The sequence below is a fragment of the Mastacembelus armatus genome, chromosome 6 (genome assembly GCF_900324485.2).
Source record: "Mastacembelus armatus chromosome 6, fMasArm1.2, whole genome shotgun sequence".
Taxonomy (NCBI): Eukaryota; Metazoa; Chordata; class Actinopteri; order Synbranchiformes; family Mastacembelidae; genus Mastacembelus; species Mastacembelus armatus.
The window spans coordinates 8,185,652-8,203,404 of record NC_046638.1 but is presented as its reverse complement, the minus strand read 5'-3'; positions in this window follow the sequence as shown (position 1 = coordinate 8,203,404).

Genomic DNA, 17,753 nt, shown 5'->3' with positions numbered 1-17,753 from the left:
GCTTGTGTTACACTTACATTTACTTTCTCATTTTTTTGGTCCCACAAACCTAAAACCTGTGTATTTGTTCCTTTCCTTTGTTCTAACTGCATTAAAACCAAATATATCAGACAGTAAGGAAGACACTCCAGCTTCCTCCCTCAGTCTGAAGACATGCAGGTTGGGGTTATAGGATAATTTATGACTCTAAATTGCCTGTAGGTGTGAAAGTGTGTCAGCCCTGTGACATACTGGTGATCTGTCCAGGGGCTACCCCGCCTCTTGCCCAGTGTCAGCAGAAATTGGCTCATGTCCCCTGCAACCCTGGAAGTGCCAGGATAAGTAGTAGATAATGGATGGGTGGATCGTAACCACCACAGGATGCATCCTCTGGTGATCCCCTCATTTTTCATATAGCGTGTGGTTTTGGTAACGTGCTGAACTGGGATGTGCTAGTATTTAGCTCAAAACCCCACTGTGCATAAGTAAGGCCTCACACAGCTGCTAGCTCAAACTGATTACATTTTGATAAGTACAGTTTATGAGCTGATCAAGAGGTCTAGATCTCCAGGACCCCTAAAACAACTTTAGGGTTAAAGAGCTCTTTATCTGCAGAGAGTTCAGTGAGTTTAATTTAGAGACTGGAGCTGAGAGGAGGCCAGGTCTCATCTCACGACATTCACACACAACACAGCGGCCTGACGAGACCCTCAGCATCGGCCAAGCGGCCTGTGTTCCATCGGCCCGGTCTCCTCTGTTGCCCTGCAGGCTGAGCTTTGCCAGAGCTCGGCTCTGACTTGCACAGCAGCCTCAGCAGGACTCAATAAAGCCCTGTGCCTCTTGTGTCATCCCTACCAGCTGTACACAAGGCCGAGAGTGTAGTGCTGTGTTTGTGTGCCGAGGGAGGCCTGTTTCATCTCCAGGGTCCATGTCACAGCAGTCCCGTATGGGTAAAAACATCCAGCTGTGTGCATGGAAACCAAGGAGACTTTCTGAGGATGAAACCGCAACGGGTTGCAGCTTGTTTTTATCATACAGCTCACCCCACTGAAAAAAAAACACCACATTTGACTTCATTCTGGTGCAGTGTGCAGTGTGAACAGCAGATGGCAGTTCTGCTTCAGGTAGATGTTCGATTTAAGGGGAATGCACAAGAAAAAAAAAGGCTCTGCATGTGTGTTCATGTGCAAGTGTGCATGTGTGAAGTGACAGGCAGATTAAGGAAAACCTGGTTTTCATATAGATGCCAGTTCAAGAATAGATTAATTAGATCTGAATTGAAAGTGATGAGCCACATTCAAAGCACCACTGACATGACAGTGAATGTTCAGCAACACCTGCAAAGAAAGATGTGGTCAGACAATTATCTGCAGCACCACGGTGATTAATCACGGCACGGCCTGTCAATGTCAAACGCATCTGACAAAATGAGTCAAGTGCTACTGATCATGCCCGCTTTGAGTTTCACTTGCACTCATGCTTTATCAGATGGGGCTAATTGGGAACATATTCATTCTGTGGTCCTGAGAGATGTGTCTGTCAGGAGTCACATTCCTGCTCCGATTCTCTGATAGCCCATAGCGCCTGCAGTCTGGATGGAGGACAGGCTGTGGGAGTAGACTTTGAGGGTGGGGGTTGTGGGACATGGAAGCACATTCAGAGGTAGATAGGTGAGTAATAAGCATGCATCCTTTTACTCTTGCTGGCCATGTTCCTCTAAACTCGATTGAATATGTGATGAAGATTTATTAGGCAGAACACCTCAGACCCCTCCCCCCCAAAAACTAGGATTAAGCTGCTTCCACCTCGACTTTTCTCACACCTTATATTTTCTCTCACCTGCCTTTACCTACACTAACCCCCATCAGTTTCTTTTTACTCCTACTATGTTTACTTCTTTCCTTACTTTTTTAAATCTTTTCCTTCCTTTCACTGTCTTCTCAGTCGGCCATGTGTATGGATGTGTTTTATGATAGATTCTATGATTATTGTGATGTTTACTGCTTGGATACCTGCAGGCCTTTAGCTCAAGCATTGAGACCCAGGGACTACAGCGTGGTGATGGAAGAAATATTCAAATCCTTAGGGTTTCCAAACCTTAACATTGAACATAATATATTTGCACTGATTTGACTGAGATCAAACAGAGTCAATCTAACATTTATTATGGAGGATTATCTGCATCTGCAAAGATATGTGTAAAACTATGTTTTTTAAATTATGGTTCTTTGGCCATAACTTTTTTTTTCACCTAAAATGATCCCCACATGATAAACAATGTTCCTGACTTCTGAACCAACTACACATCGCACCAAGACCTGCATCACACAAGATGGCTTTCCAAGATTGGAGGGAGGTAAGGCGTACCATTTTATTTCCTCTTAGACTGACAGAGGCAAATATTGTAGAACAATAAATGTAGCTGGATGTCGAGACCATAGAATATGGATTAGAAACTACGTCATGGGGCTTATGTGCTCTGTAATTCAAAAACCACTGAGCAATGACTGCTGTTGTGCTTTCATGACTGAATAGTCAAGAAAATGAACCAAAGTAAAACATGAAAAGATTCTTGAGGTTCAGTGTGACCATGAGTGAGTGGATACACAAGTCACAAGTCAAAGGTGAACCTTTGTCTGTCTTGATAGAAGAGAGAGCTGCACATTATGAGAAGTTGACCCGCTCAATAAAGTAGAAAAATGACTTTCATAACTGAGAAGCTTACATAATTCTTATATTATCTTTCTCATGTGAACACTTGGGCAGTTTCAGGCTTATTTCCAATTTATTGATCGATTCATGTGGGTTTTTTCTCATTAAAGCACAACACATGATATTTCAGTGATAGTAGGTGACCTCTTGTACCATCCATCATAGGGACCTAAAGGTTTAGACTACTCTGTCTGGATGAGCATAAAAAGAACGTTTTGATATAAAGCCCGACTCTCATCTACTCCTCATCAGACATCAATGAAAAGCCAGATCATTAACCAGGAAGTAGACCGTGGCAAAGTATTTCTCTTTCAAGCTATCAGCAATGGAAACTCCAATTAAGGTGGTGGAAAAAGGTGAAAAAAAATCAGTGCAGATGTGCAGGTAAGTGACCATGTGGCACACTATACGGTGCCGAGCCCAGTGCAATTTCCGTCTCTAATTGGACTTCCCATGCAATGCCTGCTTTCAATCAATGCAGAGACCCACAGGAGACAGGCACACGGATGGTTACAGGCTTTGCATAGCTTTTGTCAGTGGCTGAATTAGAAAAAAATATTCTGCTACAAGTAAAAAGTCTTGCATTCAAAGTGTTTTGTGAGATTTTATCCTGGGTATTATTTATTTATTTATTTATTAAGTTTTCAATGCGTCACGCTTTAAAATCTGATTCAGTGCTTAGAGCTACTCAATTAATCAATTTGTTGATCAGAATAAAAATGCCAGTATACTGATCATCAATTAAGTCATTTTGCAAGAATGGCTCCAGGTTCTCAAATGTTAATTTCTTCATCTTACATTATAATAAATTAAATATTGTTGAGTTTCAGTAAAATAAATATAATGCATTTAATGACAACACCTTGTGCTTTAGACCCTGTGATCTGCCTTTTTACAGTTTTCTGGTCTCTTATAGACCAATGATTATTTGGTTTTTCAAGAAAATAATTGGTATATTCATCAATAATTAAAATGATGGTTCATTGCAGCACTAAAGCTGATGACATGAGTAAAATCTGCAATTGAAGTATTGCTGGCAAATAAAATTTTATTGGGATAGATGGTAAAAGACATAAAAAGAAACTACTCAAGTACAAATACTTTTAAAAAGTGCAGTACTTGAGTAAAAATACTCAGTTAGGCTATGGAGATTTTGTCTATGATTAAAGAAGGACACTTTTCCAAACTGCTGAAGCACTCCATGAACATGCCACCCACCACAATATAGAAAATTTGAGCCTTGTCAATTCTCTACACCTGCTGTTTCAAATCTTCCCTTAATGCTTAAACCCTGCCAATGCCATCCTTGGTTAAGAATTTCTCTCTTCCCTTGGATTTCCTCTCTTTCAGCTTTGCATCACCTGGAACCAATCTGTAACACAATCAAAGTGTCCTAACATGAAAGCTCAGTTCCTCCCTTTGATAGTCCATTTCTCTCCACACTTGTTCTTTTCTCTTTTCTCTGGTAGCTCAAACAGCCATGTCTGGAAAAAATTCAGCTTAAAATAGAGATGCAGTCACTAAGCATTATGCAAATTTCCCAGAAACAATTCACTGGTGCTCTGTCTTTTGCTTTTGCAGACAACAGAATGGGCCCTTTGTCTAAAAATAAGCTGTGCATAATGAAAAGGGCCTCACTTATTGAGAAATTGTGAACACTGTTGCAATGGCCTCGAGTAATTTGACGTAATAAAATATAACTAGGAGGACGAATAACGCTCACTGTCCATTCAATTATCATTTACAAGTATAAAATTTAGAGGCTTCCAAAGCCAATTGTTCAGAAACCAGATGAGAGCCAGTTTTTAATATAAAATGAAGCGTGAAAAGTGGAAAAGAGTGCAACATTACTTTTTTTTTAAAGATTATTGTTTCCTCATCATTAGATTGCACTCATCCATCCAAAGCAGTGATTGCTGCTTCTGCATGAGTTGATGGTTTAAGTTTGTACGCTGCTTGCTCATCAGTCATCACTCTCAGCTTCAGAGTGTGTTCAGGATCACATGGTGATTAAACTCTAATAGCAGCCTTTTGAGAAGTCCAGGGAGATTTACTCCTGAGTCAACATGCCAGACCCCATTTCCTCCTCACTCACTGCTGCCTCTCAACACCCAACCAGCTACAACCACAGTAGATCTCCACATGGAGCTTGTATAGATTGACAAAACCTTGGAAGTGACCCTGCATAACGCCTTAGACATAGAGTACATGGGGAACTGTGCCACTAAATTACCCATTTCTCCTAAATATTATACATATAAATAAAGTTATTTACCTTGTTGAAATAAGATTCAAAAACTTGTATAAATTCCATATGACTAGGAAGTTTTGTTTTCCATAATAAACATGGTCCCAAATCTGGCACCAAAAGTAATTTCACATCCATCATTATGTTTTCAATGCTGGAAAAAATTGCCCAAAACTGCATTTATTTGTTTTTATTTGGGTTTAATTCATTAATCTATTAGTCAGTGGAGCAGCTAAAATAATGTTGATAGATAACTTGACCTTCCATGATTTTTAAGCAAAAATGGCCAAAATCCCTTGGTTCCCGCAATCAAAAATAAAGATCTGATTCCCCGATGCTCTCACTACACAAACTTATCTTATGTAGAGTGTCTGACAATCTGTTGCTCTCAGCATAGATAAAGCTCTTTCAGAAACAACATTATGCAGAACATATTTTGTAGAAATATTAATTTAATATGCTGCAACCCATAATGCTGACACTAAGAGGAATCCACACATTCATAGTGTTTATGCCAGCATCTGATACTTCTGATCATCATGTTGCAAAAGATGAACATGAACATGATTCATTAGACCCACACATTTATACATTCTTTTGTTGTTTACTGTTGGTATGCACTTGCTCGGTTCAGCCTCATTTTCTTGTTCTTATCCTACAGTAGACAGGGTCTTCTGCTGCTTTAGCTCAGACACAAAGCAACAATATCACAATATAACCATGTCATTGAACTGTATGAACCGTAACTGTTTGTTTGAATGGGAAGTGGTTACACAAAAATGCCTGTGATTGATCTGGATCCGTGAATGTGCTTTCCCAAGCTGTCGTCAAATAGAACTGACTGTAGCCAGACGCCTGTCATAGAGCTAACATTTCAGACATTTTGTTTTGAAACTTCCCACGAACAACAACACAGCGTCCGTTATCTACAGTCTAGTGGCTTGGTTGTGAGAACGTATGCTGCTCCTCCATGTGACATTAATTGAGTGATTAGATGTAATTCAATAAGCTATCGAAGGGCAATGCGCGTGAGTTTGAGGCGTAAAGCAAAAGAGCACTGGTGAGTGGAGCCTTTGTCTGTGACCCTCCATCATCTCTGCTACCTTTCAGTCTAAATCATGTGGCCCGACCAGTCCCTGGCCAGCACCGCTGTGTAGGCCCCTCCACTCTAATTGTTTAGGTCACCAATTTCACAAATCACGCACTTTACAGGTTTAATGCGTGGCCTTTCTGTGTCTTATGTTTGCCATGTGAGTTGCTATCTTTAGTCTGAGATCAAGCACATGAAAACATCCCTCTTATTGTCAGAATTTCCTTTGCTGGAAAGATTTGCCACTCTGGCCATTATTCACTCCGAAGCTGTACCAAGCACAACATCTTGACCGCAAAAACCAAAAAGAAGAGCTTCAAATTCAAAAACTATCAGTGACAGATTGTGAAATTATTCTCAATTGTGACACAACTTGTCCCAGCTTGAAATATTACTCCTGCGTGTGGACCCATTAGCCCCACATTCACAAAGCTGTTTACTGTCAATCTGCCCCAGTTCATGCAAATTTGGCAGGAAATGGCTGGCATCATAATAAAGAAAATCAAAATGGCCCACTCCTTAGCTTTACTGTGATGCAGTGAAATAGTTCTATAAATTAGTTCAAGTCTGCTAATTCTCAGTGTAAATCAAAGTCTCCAGACAAGCTGAAGTCTGTAAAATATGGCTCATTATTAAATCAAAGGGACGTGAGCCTTCAGTGGGATTAGAAAGTCAAGACCGGTTATAAAATATAAAAGAAAATATTTAAAAGAAAAATCATTTTAAATCCATGATCGCAGAAATGTCAGGAAATTCTTGCCACCATTTGAGGAGCTCACTGGTGGAAGCAATCTTGGCAAATGTGTGTGTAGACAAGTGTATTATCCAACATGTGTCTTTAATGCTTGGTCAGCCCACTTGCCAACTGTCATATTTTTAAAGATAGACTACACCCTCTTGGATTGTGCCAAGAAGGCCCATAGATTTACTGTAATACCCTGCTGCACAATAGTGAGAGCCGAGGCCTGTAGAGCAGCCAGAGACCCTATTATCAAGTTATATGTTGTAAAGCTTTGTTACTATAATTGCTACAGACTCCTGGATGCAATGATGACTACTGCAGCTGACTCGAATCACATCTGAACCCACAAATCGCAGAAAAGTCAGTCAGCGGTGCGTTTGTATCAGAGACAACACATGCTGGATAAAACCAGTTTTACACCCCCGGGAAACATTTTGTTTTAAATACAAGACAACTCATGATAAATAAACACATTAATTAACCTACATTAATTAAAAATTGTATGAAAACTACAAGACCTAGTAACTCTTGTCACCAGCCATATATATATTTTTTTAAATAAAGGAACCAGTGACAGTGTGTAATGGAAAGGGGTGGCTTATAGTGATGAACTAACAGTCACTTGGATCTACAGCATTCCAACTTTCCCAACCAATGACCCTATCTTGTTGCCTGACATGCACCACAGTGCCAACTAGTGTTTTGGCAGTATAATTGCAGGGTGACAGAGATAGCAGTGGACAACTACAAATGCTCACAATAGTGTAGACCATTCGCGTAGATTCAGTACAGAAGCATAAATCAGCCTTAAGGTACAGCTTTAGAGTCCTGTTTAATCAACACACAAGCGAAGGTTTTACTGTTGGTCTTAGAACTCAGCAAACATAAGTCAGCAAAGCAGTTTCACTTATGTTTTTCCAAAACACGTTGAAAGTGGATTTGGGGATACCCAGGAGTCGGCTTTCATGGATATTACAAACTGCAATGAGTTGTGGCTCAGGCCTTTAAAGGTACTCACTAAAAGCTGTTTGAGTCTGTTTGCCAGCATTTGTCATCAAAATTAATAACAAGCAGTGTAACCAAAGCAACACAAGACAAAAGTAAAAGGTGACACATTGTTTTAAAGTGCGGTGAACGGATGTGGCATGAGACGATGACATGGGCCAGGTTGTGAGCTAACATTGTGCTGTAGTGGGCCTGAAGGGGTGAGTAGGACACTATGTCTCTGCAAGACAAGGCAGTTGTTCAACGAGTGTCCTCCAAAATTAAGTGCAGGGGGCATGACTCTGATTAAGCACAATGTGAATGAGCTTCTTTCTTGGTTCAGTGAGGACATTCCTGACAATTAGGAGGATGAGTACAGCTCTGTTTGTCTCTTGGAGGCGACCTTGTCTGTTGGGTCAGTGACTACCTGGGAGTCTGAGATGCACAGGAACCATGTGATCCATCTGCTTGCAGCTTTAGAGTGGCAACATTAGAAAACAGCAGGTGACGAGCCAATTTATGTTAAGCAGGATTACAAAGACTGGATTTCTGGATCCTTCATAACAGACATGTTTATTGGGCCAGTACAGCCTCTAACATGACTGGAGTTTGAGGCTTTATGCTCAGCTCTCAGAGTTAGAGCATAAACAGGAATGTCACTTGGTCAGGATATTTTATGGTACAACCACAAAACCAAATCCGGAAATTGCCTCCTGGGAGTCAGACCATTCAACAACGCCAAACCCTGGCACCAGAAACAAGAGAAAGAATGTGAGAGATGGAGTGATGATGGAAAAAAGACAGAGATAATAAAAGTGGTATGGGTGGAAGAACATTTGTTTGTTCACAGATGGAAAAGGAAAAGAAAAAGAAAATTTGAGGAAATAAAGCAAAAACAAAGGATGCTACTGAATGAAAGTTTGTTGTCTGTCACATAAGTATTCCAAAATGCTGCAACCTTAATAGTGTTCCCATCAACCTCAGCTTTTAGCACCAATAAGGATTCATTGTGTCAACTGTCATTGTGGAAAACAAAAGGCTTTATGTATGCACAATCACAGAAGCTTAAATTAAAAGGGAAGCAAGAGAGTTTTTATACTTATTTAACAATTGTAGGTGGGTTTGTGTTACACATGAAATGATTTTACTATTTATCTTTCATTTTGTTGACTGCTTTTATTTTGAGGTTAGGTTTCTGTGCTGGAGCATATTGTTTGAGGATGGCCAGGAACATGTCTTACTGTATAACTATATTAGGATTCAGCTGTCCTGTAGATATGTATTCACCCTCATGAATATATATATTCTGTTCAGTCTTTCAGTTGAACAGCTCACAGTTTGTTTTTTTTAACCTGGCACATGTACACTCTATTTTCCTAATGAGCAACAATTGGTATTTGATTCCATGCAACAAAATTTGGCCAGTGCATTTTTGTTTTAGTGTTACTTAGGAAACTTTCCATAATTGACAAATATTAGGTGCTTTGGTTAAAGATAGAAATTGCAAACTTAACTTACTTAACTTCACATTTTCTCTACCGTGAGTAATTTTATGGACATCCTGTGCCACTTTTGGAAGCATATTTGGAAACACTGCTGAGCAAAACAGCCACAGGAACAATGTAGAAGTGAATATGACGGAAAACTTATCTTGTTGCAGCGATGGAGGTATGTGTAGGTATTACCTGCAGTACATCAGGGTAGAAATAATCACTCGTATCCCCCTCGAACATGTGCAGGCTGGTGGGGGATAAACAGGAGGCTGCGTTATTCAGCCCACAGCGTCTTCCTGTTTGTTATTGGATTAACGTTGGCCTGCGGGCGAGAGTGGGTAGAGGTAACTTGAACAGAGGGGAATGGGGGGTCAGACAACTGTTTCAAGTGAAAGTGGAATTTGGGGCATGGGTATTTGTTTGTAGTTGGGTGTGTTTGGGGTTGATTCTGACATCCTGCAAAGCCTAAGTGGTAAGGCAGAGGTCAGTCATTGTAGCTGCATATGCATGGGGCTCACACCGCACACTGCAGAGTGCTGGTGCTGAAGTCTGAGCATCCTTAAAGTACTTTTCCATCACTTTTTTTTTTTAATCACCATCGGGTTCAGGTATAGCAGGGATTTTTGCTGACCTCTGAACCTGTATTTCTTTTCTTCTTATCCCTCGAGCGAGTTATCATTCTGCTGGATGTGATGATGTCAGCACACAATTGCTGGCTAAGATAAAAGGAGCAAACCGGTTTCTGATGACAGCTTCTTTCCTCGCCTCCTCACACAAATGTGATTTTCAGGAGCTGGCCTCCAGTTTGCTGAGAAATGCCAGGTTCTTCTCAGCTCCTGGCAAGTAAAATGTGGACATCATGCTGCCTGTGCAATATGCTACCATCACATTTTTGCAATTTGAACTCAGATACATTTGATTTTCAGCCAATATTGAAATCTCAAACTGTGTTTTGAATCAAAACACTGACAACAAATCCCAATGTTCTTTGAAATATTAGTGTCTTGCAAACTCTGAGATGAGATAGCAGAGCACTCCAGGAACGGCCTCCTGTGGCCCATCTCTGAAACTCCTGGGGTGAAAGGTCACTGCTGTGACAGTGCCGGCTCATCTGAGGGTTTCTCTTTACCCCAAAAGCAAAACACCCCAGGGCAGAATAGAAGGCTTGTCTGGCCACCCCAACCCGACTCCCCAGGATCCTGGCAGGGAGGCAGAGAACCCAGGATCAGGGCTCCCCCCTGCACAAATACAGACGGGGTCGTGGGTCATCTGGGGAGCTCTCACAAAGCTTTCATCCTAGAGAAGCTCATTTCAGGGGAATGTGGCTTTTTCCCCATCTAGATAGGAGTTCTCCTTTGGCCCTGTGTGGCTGCACTGAACCCTGGATCGACAGACATGTTCCCTTAGACCCGTTTGTTATGTTTTGGTCCTGTGTCTCAGTGCACATCGCCTCGCCTGGTCCAGACACTGCTGTGGGAAGATCAGGCTAGGTCAGCACACACATGGTGTTCTGTTACAATCCAAACACTTACTAAAACTGTATCAAATGGGTAGGAAGAGAAGATTTGGGTAAAATCATCATGTTGCAGTATTTTGGACTACTACCTTGTTTGGTCTTGACAAGACAACAGGGGCTGATAAATGTAGATTCACGTGCCATAATTAAAACATCCATCAAGACGTTTTGTGTACAGTGATGACTAACATTTACTTCCCAGTGCCCACAAGCATATTTTGAGTAGGGCAAGACAAGATCTGGCTGGAGAGTAATCCTATGTATTTATTTAGTTCCAAGCCACAACAAACCCAAGTCAAATGTAACTGGGCAAGTACACTGTTTAGATACAATGCAATCTGTGTTACGTATAATTAAATGAACTCATTTTCCTTGCAGAAATACTGTATCAACATATACACACACTACATAGTTTTGTTAGTCTGAATTATAATAATTTAGACTGCAGTACATAGAAAGCTTTGCCATTGTCAGCATCTTATTTTGTGATGATATGACAAGACGCAAGTTTCAAGGGTAATCAGTCCTCCAGGTAATTGTGGGTTGTTGAAAAAAGACAAAAAAAAAGTCAGCTCTAAGTACTCAAGGGTATATATTGTAAATTAGAGTTAGTGTAAACAGTAAACCTTAAGGAAATGGAAATGCAGCAAGTGGTATTTTCATGCTGACAGCATTTGACTTGCATTAGGATGGCCTTGAAAATAAGTCCTTGTATAAAAATTGCTCAGGAGGTACATTGCAGCAGCTAGAAAACCACTAGGAAATTTGTGTTTAGAAAAAGTTTCCCCTCATTTTTGAAGAGATGGGGAAGATATTAGAATACAATGCCTTCAGTAGTAAAGTTGTGGTATACTGTGTCTTCATCGGTGCTTTTATGATGATCTGGGAACAAAGCACATCTGGCTTTTTCCAACAATATTAAAGCGAACGTCAAAATTATAGGATATTAGTGTAATCTTTGCAGGACACTTGGCACATGGCACAGTTTCTGTCTGCTATCAGTGTGCACAGCATCAACAGGGAGACTCATTATCTTCATTATCTCCCATATTCACTTGGGGAGATTGATCTTCCACAAGCCCACGCTGAAGATGCCCTCTAACTGACATCAATTAGGGCTTGACATAGGGACATTTAACGCCAGCACAGAAATGTTTTTTTTTCTTTTGGAATACATTACTGTGTGTGATCACTGATATTTGCAGCATGTGTCTACCACTGTTCAGTCTTGACCTCTGAAGTCTTTTGCATGTCCTGTGAACAATCGTGAGTCCTGCTTCAGCTTTTTAAGCTGAGGCACCTTTATGAATACGTTAACACTGCAGAGTGGCAAAATATATTCCACGATCACGATTACACATTCTGTCTATTGTTAGCACAAGGCATTAGTTATGTTTCTTCTGGTGATAAAAGTGTAGATTTTATGGCTTTGCAGTTTATCTGTAAGGAAGCGGTTTTCTCTTTGTCTTTTCACTCGCATCTATGTCAATTCTACAGTTCAGGAGGATAGTGAATCTTATATCTACTGTGACACCATTTTCTAAAAACCACAGTAACAGACATTCATTTTCTGAATTCCAATGAAAGAAGAAAAAAAGAAGCTAGAAACTGAGAATACTGGGTTGACAAAACCAATTAACCAATTAATCAATTAAGAAAATATTAGCCAATAATTTTTTTTGTCAATTTAAAAAAAAAAAAAAAAAAATTTGTCAACCAACTAATCAATGAATGAAAGATTGTTTCAACTCTATTCTGATTTATATTAATAAAAAGGATACAAACACTGTGCATAAACTGACATTGTTCCTCTCCACATCCATGTTCATATGTATGTATTTTGGCCGTCAGCTGTTGCAGTGGTGATGAATGGAGGTGTACTCCTGTGTGTTTCTCCCTGATGGGTTAATTATCCCTGGCTAAACCAGATATAGAACGTAACGATGAAGGCAGTACAGCATCCCCTCTGTCTGCCCCTGTTTGGTCCTGTTTATTGAATTACACATCAGTACAACCGCTGTCTCTTTCTTCTCTTCCCTCATCTCTGCTTAATTTGATCAGAGAATCTGCTGATGCGGTGTGTGCCCGGCTCATGTGAAACCAATTTAAAACTACACATAAAAATCTGGTGTCTCTTTAACTCTCTCTCTCCCCCAAACACACACACATACAGAGGGTGTGGTGTATGCTGTTTGTCAGAAAAAGAGCGACCCCCTTTAGGAATAATGCATCTGTGTGACTCTCAGCGTGAACAGCAACTGACGGCTTGTCCTCAGGTGAGAGCGAGAGCAGTTTCTCAAATTCAGCCGGACACCAAAACAGTATATAGAACAATATGGCAACGTCTGTGGGGAGAGAGTTACAAAATATACGTGGTCTAAAGGATTGTGTATGGTATTTATACCACATGTAGATAAACACCAAACCCCATGTCTTGTTTCCATGGCAACTGGATCAACAGTTTTGTGGATAGGACAAACTATTTACATACTAAGTTGCTGCGACCGGAGATGTAACTGTGGATCAGCCCACCCTCATCTTATTAACATGACACAACTTGAGTGATACTTATGCCTGCCGACCCGTAAGGTTGCACAAACTTTCATACAGTTTGATAAAAGACAATCAATAAAAACAGCCTTACCCTGTTAAAGCACAGCAGTGAGTCAATGCCCTAAAGAGTATTTCCATACATACTCACAGAGATACAAATTAAAATTTGGGTTTATCCAAGGTAAAAGAAAAAATAAGAGCTGATTTCTTTCTATATCTAGAAGCTATAAACATGCAAATATAGTTTATTTCAAGCTTTTCAACATACTTCACTTACAACTTCAGGTTTTAGGTTTCCACATTATACTGGACATAAGTTGAAGTCTGAACTAATTATTATTTGACCTTGCAGATCCTTGCAAATTTTAAAGTCAGATTCAAAGTAAGCACAGAGAAACTTCCCACTTTAGCAGAAGAATTAAAGTTGTTGTTTTCCAACTGCACATACAGTTTTGCACAAATGTTTTAGTCATTTCAGATGTTTAGATTTTTATCCACCATGCAATAACATCAGGGAGACATCTGATTCATTCTAAATTCATTCTGCAGCATGACAACTCCAAACATGCACTCAGAGCGATAACGGAATATCTTCAGGGACAAGAAGAACAAGTCGTGCAACAGATGGCCCCCACAGAGCTCTGATCTCGAAATCATGGAGCCAGTCTGGCATTACATTTAGGCACAGAAAACAGTGAGACAGCCCAGATCCACAAAGCAACTGTTGCAAGCTCTCCATGATGCTTGGAACAACATAACTGCCAAGTACACTGAAAAAATGTGTGCAAGTGTATAGGGTGTTTTTGCGGTTTGCTGCACATTGCATGACATTAACTGGAAAATAAATCTATTTGTGACATTATTAGCATGGCTTTACATTTAGTGCCCACAACCTTCGGAGTACTGTACATAATTATGTATGAATCCAAGTGAAGTAACAAAAGGTACAATTCCCTGCAACCGCAGAAGACAAAAGACTATTTCGTAGCACAGATTATTAACTCAGCCATGAACAGAAAACCTCAGCCCTGAAACTGACTTTGGGACAAATGACAGTGAGACGCTGTGACCTGGATCCATGATGTGAATGAAGCTGTGGAAGCTCTGCTGTTTTATGAATTCCTAAAATTCCTCTAATCACTTAAAATTCTTATCTATGAACTGGACAGACATAACAGAAAACAAGTCCAATGTCGAACTGTAGTATCAATCACATGTGCTATTGCTGAATCAGATGGGAGCATCTGCACAACAAACCTGAACTTTAACACAGACGTCATATGTTTCCATAAATGAATAGCTCTAAGACTGAGAAAAACATGTTTCCATAAACCATAACATCAATATATATTTCCCATCTCCCATGCTTGGCCTTTCCCACAGCCAAACTGAACATGGCATCGCTAAAATATAAAGTCTAACCTAAAGCACTTTCTCCAGCCCATTACTTGCACTGCCACGCCTCTGATACTCAAGAAACCCATGGCCAGAGGGGTTTTCAGGGACCCTGCTGCCGACGCACAGGAGGCCTGAGCCAAAATAAACTGAGAGGCTCTGACCTGCTGCATCAGTGGAGAGCCCGTCCCCTCAGCAGTGAATACCTGGACATGGTTCCTGCCTAAAGTTAAACAGATAAGTCACCATTTAGTGGAAACCTTTTAGAGAGAACGCCATGCTTGAGTGATGTATATCTGTGACAGCTGAGACTTGAGCCTGTGGCAGTGGAGTGGTTTATATTAAGGGAGGCTTGCGTATATGCTGCACTCAAAGTAGAAGTCTACCATTCCTGATTATTTAGCTGTGTGAGAAATATGATTTTTTTTTCTCATTTATTTGTGACATTACTGAATATCTTAAAATGTTTGTACCAGGGTTTTTCCCCCCTTCAGATGAACTAGTTAATTTTGGAAACAAATGTGAAAACAAAAAAATGCAATCACCTTCCAATTTATAGTCTCCGTTTTATTTCTTATATTTGAACCAAATGTTCTCATAACCACAGAACTCAAACTCCCATGTTTGTGTCCACTTTCTCTTGTTTTGCCCTACGTCTACAACTATTTAGTTCAATGCATTTCTTCATTTCTACACTATTGTGAAAGCTATTTTCATTTAAATACTGTAAAAAAAAAAAGCACAATTAACCACATTAAGAGAAGTCAAAGGAAACAGCAATATGCTGCTTTAGCATACAAATATAAAGAACATATTTCTTTTTACTTGCTTACATCAGGGTCATGTTGTTGATAATGTGACACGCAGATAAATGCTGATAATTCAGTCAATGCACGAAGTTTTCAGAGGCTTTACTGGTAAGTGGACAAAAGGATCTTCTGGTGATATGAGACATTAACACAAATAAACAACAGCAAAAACGCCCAGAACCAAGTCAGACTGGGTTTCATTTATTACCACATTAAAAACCACGGCATAAACCAAATAAATCAATTTAAAAAAATAGTTATCGGTGTGGTGTGTAGCCAAAGTTAAACTCATTACATTTACAGGTGACATTTACTAATGAGCCAATGAAGAATACAGTCGGAAGTCTCGTTAAGAAATATCTGCCCAGCGAGAGACGACACATGCCCCTGTAGACCATTAAATTGGTATAGTGATTTAACTGAGCAATTTAATTTCCAAAACTGAAAACGAGACTTCTTTGTGGCAAGTAATGGATGATTTGGAGATGATCAGACAGCACTCTTTAAAAACAGAGCCTGTGATTTCCATCGTTTGCCGTTGCGTCATTTTATAGATATATATTAAGAAATGTAGTTAGACATGTTCCCGACATCACGCTGCGTAATACTGACAAACCACTAGACATGACTCCAGTTAGAATTAAGGCGCTGATTAGGCTGAAGAAAGAAAGAAAGAAAGAAAGAAAGAAAGAAAGAAAGATACTACTCCTACTACTATAATACTACTAATAATAATAGTAGAAGACGAAGAACCATTGATAAGAAGGATGGATGGATACACTAATAGACTAATAATAATAGTTTGGTATTATTATTTTTATTATTATTATGACACTTATAATTATTACACTTATAATTAGAATTTGCTTGGTCTTTAATAACCTACCTGATTTAGGTCTGTGCAGTCTCATTGTAAAAACATGGCCTTGTACAGCTACTAATCAAAAACGTCCTCTTATGTCAGATTTAATAAGATATCTTTTCCTCATTCATTCAAATAGATGTCAGGTTATTAAACCATTACATCTAAATCCAGAAAATATCCTAAAAATTAAGGACGTGATTTGAGACAGCTTATGTAATTTGACTACCGACAGCCATAAACGCCCATACTGTTTCCTTTAAACACGCGCTTGAATTCGGATTTTTATAGACAAAAAGGCAAAAGGATCTAATTGCTGGCGCTGCGTCGTTTTCCCAAGTAGTCATATGAGACCTTATAATTAACTTAATATTATAAAGCAGCCTTTTCTATGGGCAGAGCTGAAAGTGGTTTGCGATGATGGGATCTAATTCTGCATCATTATAAGTGGATACATCCGCAACGACAGACTGACTTCTCACCTCAGGTCCTGGTCAAACGGTTAGTGCTGTTTGCTTTAGGCTGATCTGTAAGTCTCATAAACAAACACATCGATGAAATATTTAGAGTCAATTTAAAGTTAACATCGGCGGATTAAGGCGCTGTTATTGCACCAAACACCAGGCGTGATCCTTATATTTACACTTCACTTCTGCGTCTGCGCTCACGGTGTGGAAATCAAAGAAAACACAGGTTGGATTTTTTTTTTTCCCCGCAAACACGCATTAATGAGCCGGCGTGACAAAGATGGAAACAACGCTTTAAAAACGCTTAAAAGTATCGCAATAAAAAGTCTGAGATTAGTGTTTTCAGTCGTGCAGCAGCGGGAATCAAAGTCGTTATATTCATCCTGTAATTACATTAATGTCATGTGTTGTGTCTCCCGCGTGTTTAGCCAAAAAAAAAAAAAAAAAAAAAAAAACTTTCCCCCTTCTGAGCTTGACCTCCCAGCTCTACTGGCTGCATAATAGTGCGGGCTGGAGCTCGGCGTGGGCCTATACTTCAGATGTGTGTGGAGCCTGAAGGTCGGACTGCTGTAAATGTGTGTATGTGTGTCCGTGTGTGGGTGTGTGTGTAAGATACACTGTAGGCTACCGAGGCGGCATCAGGTTTGAGCAAGGCAGTTCTCTGTACCCCGACAAACCTTCAGGGGGCTTTTAGCATTTGTTCAGTCTGCAGTCTCTGGAAAACATCTGATTCATTTTTTAACCAGTGCCAGATGCGGCTGTGTGAGAGTGTGTGTGCATGGGCGCGTCAGTGAGTTTGTCAGTGCATGAGAATTTGGGGAGAATATCTGCTGTCTAGAGAAGGGGTGGGAAAGAAGAACCGAGTGGATTTTTTTTTTTTTTTTTTTTAAATATAACTTTTTA